This window comes from Rhamphochromis longiceps, linkage group LG10 (genome assembly GCF_057381845.1).
Source record: "Rhamphochromis longiceps isolate RC_006_pf linkage group LG10, R_longiceps_female_GT1.1, whole genome shotgun sequence".
NCBI classification, from domain to species: Eukaryota; Metazoa; Chordata; class Actinopteri; order Cichliformes; family Cichlidae; genus Rhamphochromis; species Rhamphochromis longiceps.
In genome coordinates, this window is record NC_140566.1 from 7,280,125 (window position 1) to 7,285,997 (window position 5,873).

Below are 5,873 nucleotides of genomic sequence, written 5' to 3' on the forward strand. Positions count from 1 at the left end.
TAAACGCTATTTTTCAACCCCAAATTATCATCATATGATTTTATTTTTTCTTCTTTTCTTGGATGTCAATGAAGACTCAGGGCCTTGAAGTTTTAATTTTTAAATTGCAAAAAAAATGCAAAAAAAATAATGGCAGGTCAAAATGTATGTTGGTGCCAATCTTTGGTCCATCTAAAGGCCTACTTATAATGACAATCACATATTACTTCAACTGGTTTTTTGTGGAAATATTTAGTTTCGTTTTTTGGTTTTTGGGGCTTATAACACAGGGCGCTCATGTAATAACACTGGGATTTGAAGGGTTAAAACAACGAAAATATAATTAAAACTTTACATGAATATTTCAGGGAGAAGTAGTTTTACAAGGTTGGCTAATTTAAAGTGGAATAAAATATGGATATATGGTCTTTTTATGGCGTGGCTGAGAATGGTCCCTAGGGTGATGGGTGTGAGTTTTTTAAAGGATGGCAGGAGGGTTATTAATGTTCTTCATTATTAAACATTTGCACACAAATAAGTGACATAATATTCAGTACTTTTGAAAGTTTACTCTTTGGCCGCCCGCACATTTGGAGGCTGCATTTGGAGGCTGCATTTGGAGGTTGCATTTGGAGTACACTTCGGATTGTGATAGCCTCATAGATAGGTCTCAAAATGCGTACTCCGAAGCGTGCGGTCGCTGGATTGGGACAAAGCCACAGAAGACTTGTGTTTCTAAGCCAGTCGCACCTGTACTGTAATATCTGTTTCATAGGGTTTCATAAAATCTTTCAGATTGAAAGTGAAATAATAGAAAAAAAAATTGGATTAATATTTAACAGCTTTTTTTCACAAGCCAATAAAAATTTACATGGGCCGTTAAACTCTTGACCTACTGATCTGAGGGTTGTTACATCAGACACTGAATTGCTATTAATATTAATTAATGTCTACACAATCATACCGTCTGTTTTCAGAAGTACAAAACCTTGTCTTCTATTAATGTCAGAAAGCCTTCCAAGAAGATAGAATAAATGTAAATTTGTAATGTCTTAGTTTAAATTCCATATATCTCTTGTTTTATTGACTTTGACATTTGACTGCACTTGAGATTATTTATATATTTTTGCATTTTGGAAATGTTTTCTTTAAAAAAAAAATTTCAATATGGCATATACATACAATTAAACGGTTTATTTTTTTGTTGTATGCAGTTAAACTTTGAAACATTGCAGTTACTAAAATGGAAAACAGTGAGCAGTTTATTTTAAAAGACCTGTCTTTTTTTTCTCTTAAGAAATACTTTTGTTATTATAATCATATTACTCGATGGAATAATAGATGGATTAATTAATTAATTCCACAAAGAAGCCATTGCACAGATGAGAGTGTCTGCTTTGCGTGCGCTGCTACAATTTCATGCTTTCGTGGGTAGCTATTTGAGCTAACTCAAATCAACTGACTTCTAACTGTTTAAGGTCATTTTGATGGACACTTCAGGTGACTGTGTTAAACACTTATACTGCACAATTTATAACTGCAGTTATACTGCTGCAAGAACATAAGTGCTGTTTTAAACTATATTTGTTTATAATTTCTTTACAACTTTGGCCAAAATAGAGATATAAAAAATATGCCAACAAAAAGTTGCTCAGTCTGCAGGAAACACATGTAACTGCATGTATAGTGACTGGTGGCGCTGCCTTGGACTTCAGTAGTAATATACCTGTACCTCTTTTTGCCCCCCCCACACCCCGAGGGCATTCCCCCCCCCCACCCCCCACCCCTCTCCCCCCACACCCCCCACACCCCCCACCCCGAGAGCATTTTCCCCCCTCCCCTATCCCCCTCCGCGTCCATGTGCGTGTGCACGTGCGCGAGAACGGACTTTTTGCACGTGCATGTGTGTCCAGGGGTCATATGAGTTCACATGTGTTTAATAGAGTATTATTTAATGAAACCATAATGTGTTTTAATTAAACTCTTTTTAAAGGATTATATAGGTCTCAGAGTTCTGTTATTTAGACATAGGTGATTTAATTGAACTACTTTAGGGGTATTTTAACTAGTTAGGAGCCTTTTGCATTTTCTTCAGTGCTATTTAGGAGCAAATAGTTTTCAAACAGAGGGCCGCAAATAACAGGTATCCCTTTAGAAATAAACAGTGATACTTTTAAAAACCGTGTATTCCCACACAGCATTTAATTTAGCTAGTTTAGGAGGATTTCACTTTTCTAATAGTTTCACAGGCTAGTAGTTTTTAAATAGAGCACCACAAACAACATGTATCCCTTTAGAAATAAACTGTGATACTTCTAAAAGTACATATTCACACTAGCGCTGTATCAACCTCAATGTGGCTTTAATGCAACTAGTCTTATAATTATCTACTAGTCTGCAACAGTTAGACTCGCTGATTACACATAGCTGATTTAACTACTTTAGTGGCATTTCACACTCTTTTTAAAGGATTGTATAGGTCTCAGAGTTCTGTTATTTAGACATAGGTGATTTAATTTAGCTACTTTAGGGGTATTTTAACTAGTTAGGAGCCTTTTGCATTTTCTTCAGTGCTATTTAGGAGCAAATAACAGGTATCCCTTTAGAAATAAACAGTGATACTTCTAAAAACCATGTATTCCCACACAGCATTTAATTTAGCTAGTTTAGGAAGATTTCACTTTTCTAATAGTTTCACAGGCTAGTAGTTTTTTTTTTAAATAGAGCACCACAAACAACATGTATCCCTTTAGAAATAAACTGTGATACTTCTAAAAGTACATATTCACACTAGAGCTGTATCAACCTCAATGTGGCTTTAATGCAGCTAGTCTTATAATTATCTACTAGTCTGCAACAGTTAGACTCGATGATTACACATAGATGATTTAACTACTTTAGGGGCATTTCACTTTTCTAAAAGTTTCACAGGCCAATAGTTTTAAATAGAGCACCGCAAACAACATGTATTCTTTTAGAAATAAACTGTGATACTTCTAAAAAACACATATTCCCACACTCTGTAACAGTTAGACAGAGGGGGTGCAGCTAGGCTCCCAACAGTCTGCAAAAGAAGTCATGAAGCAAACAAAAGAGGCTCCTTATCAAGAGCATCCCAGCCCAAAGGTGTATATACACAAACAGTTAATGGCTTTAATGCAACTAGTCTTATCATGTCAGAGGCCAGCAGAAACCATGTCCAACAGAGTCTCCAAAGGCCTGCCACCTTTCTTCCTTTCATCATGCTCTTTTATCTCTACATCTCAGAGGTCAACTGAAAGTAGCCCCACCTATATAAAAACACCCCATCAGACACACAGTATTTTCCTCAGCACTTCACAACTGCCGCAAGGTATAGCGTTTTAACTTGTTTTTTCACCTGAATGTGCGTTGGAGCCGACTTTGCTACCAGCACAGAGCGTTTCTGACAGTCGGGCGCTGCTTATACAATAGAGAAAAGCAACAACACAGAGTGTTTCTCTGCTCCAAGAAATCCGAGGGCCTTTCACAAGGTAAGCATGTCTGTTATACCCAGGGCATAAATGTCTGTATGTCAGTGCTGATTATTCAAACCCTGTTTAAAATGTGAGACATATGTTGTCCGAAAACAATTCCTCTAAATTTGCAAAGTTACTGATTTAAAAAATATATATTTTCGAATTTTTAGTTGCATGTCAAACATATGATAGACTCTTGAGCATATTCGTATAGCTAAATTCACAATGGTATAACCGTGCTAAATAAAAGAGGACCAAGCACCAATGCACTCTAATCCACTCCGCTAAACTGTATGTTGATAAGTACATGAAGAGTACCTCTACCTCTACAGCTGAAAACAGTTTGTATCCGCACTCTGAGGGTCCGCTGAATTGTTTTAATGGCACTTTTTGACGAACAGCAGATGATGAAATCCTATTTATTGTAGAAACTGTCCCTAAGCTATTGTTGCTCATACTTACTGAGGTCCCTAGCTACTTCCTTACTATGTCAGTAAACTTTTTTGAAAAGGAAGCTGTTGTAGATTTAAAGAAACATCTTAATTGAAGCAAAGGCAAAAAAAAAAACTGGAATGAATTTCATGTGACTGTTCATATTAAAGCCAACAACAAGTGAAAATCCAAAAACGGCTCCAATCCTTTGTATTAATGATCTCCCCCCCCCCCTCTCTCTCTCTCTCTCTCTCTCTCTGTGTGTGTGTGTGCGTGAGTGTGTGTGCCCTCACAGAAGGAAGGTCACAGCAGGAGCTTTTCTCAAACGCATTACCAATCAGTTTTTTACAAGAAGTGTAGCTCATACAATGGTATAAATGTATTCTTTGCGATACTTTATAAATATGAAGCTAAAGATTTTGAGTTCGTGCACATTGTGAAGCAAGAATCTAAATATTTGTGTCACAATGATTTCTATAAAAGCGTGTTGTTTATGGGGATAATGTAACAAATCTTTTGTGCGTCCTATTAATGATCAATGGTAATTGAAGAGGAACCCTGACTCAGGACATTTTCATGACAAGTGACAGCGCAGACAACTACTAATGAGAGAACATGTTTTATCATCATAAAGACTGTGATATGAAGCATCGTTAAAGTGTCACTTCAGTAATGTTGACTCATGTTTTTAATAATGACTTTAAAACACTAAACTCTAATTTCTGTGGTTTATTTTAAGTTTACAGAATATAACATGTGGTAAGACGACGAGTTTTACTTCTCACTGACCGTGTTATGTGTATCTATTTATCATGTATGCTACTTTGCTCTGTGGACTGTAAAATGTTTCATTGTGTTCATGAAATAAACCAGACTTTCACTGTCTGCATCTTTTACTGTTTTTCTGCTTTTGTTCACTCCAAGTTTGACAAAACCTACAGATATCCAGAGTTAACTCACTAACAATGTGGAGCAGTCACAGTGTATTTAGCTGCTTTTTCCCTGAACACAACCAACTGAGAGAAACGCCTGTAGGCCTCACTTTGGTCATTTGAACGCTGAAGGAGATTTGTTCCATAGACACATACTAGTGTTTCCTGCACTACTATGTTCTATATAAATCCAGATTCCTTTTATAGTTTGCAGTGAAATTTGTTAAACCATTGCTTAATGGGACAGAAGTACAAGTCACTCTTTACTAACACATTTGTAGATAAGTTTATTGCTGAACAACACAGCTAGCAGTCTCACACACTCTTTAGGTTTTTCAAGTTATGTGTGTAAGGGTTTAGTCTATCAGACCTTACCCTTTTTCCCCAGTATCACAACAGTATGACTCCCAAAGTACGGCTCAGTAAACAACCAATGATTCTAAAGACAGAACAGAAAGATACAGTTGGAAGATGAATGATAGCGTTTTTATGATGCGTAGTAAAACGACCCCCTCTTCTTCTTCTCTGTGTTGTTGTTGTTGTTCGTGTGTGTGTGTGTGTGTGTGTGTGTGTGTGTGCCTTAGAAGTCAAATAATACATTAGCCATACTTAAAAAAAACATCTGAATTTCATTTAGAACTGAGATTCTAAGTTGTAAGCAGAAATCTTATGCACAGCCAGAAACATGTTTCCCCACTTTCACAATGCTGAGGTGACAAATCCACAACCCCCCAACAAATGGTTTGTTACACGCGGGTGTGAAGGGCAAGCTTTACTTACACAGCCTCACACACACTAGATTTTTAAAGTTTTTGGGTACAGGGGTTTAGCCACAGATGCAACATCCACTTTTGATAAAGATCACTCCACCTGTTTATTTGTTAAGAAATTAAGCATCTTTATCAAGCTCTTATTTATACATGTCTAAACAATAATAGACACAGTGTGCTCTGTGACATTATAGTCTTCTACTTCTGCTTCCATCGGTTTGCATTTTAAACTCCCAGCCTTTCAGTTTGTTATGAACGACTTA

At 36.7% G+C, this 5,873-nt stretch overlaps 1 long non-coding RNA gene across 1 annotated transcript; it reads left to right on the forward strand.

Annotated features, from left to right (window-relative positions):
• Positions 1-2,242: 2,242 nt before the first annotated feature.
• LOC146660246 (uncharacterized) lies at positions 2,243-4,793 on the forward strand. The gene is made up of 2 exons (XR_014913507.1): positions 2,243-3,491; positions 4,204-4,793. It is a non-coding gene; the product is annotated as an uncharacterized LOC146660246 (long non-coding RNA).
• The last annotated feature ends 1,080 nt before the right edge of the window (positions 4,794-5,873 follow it).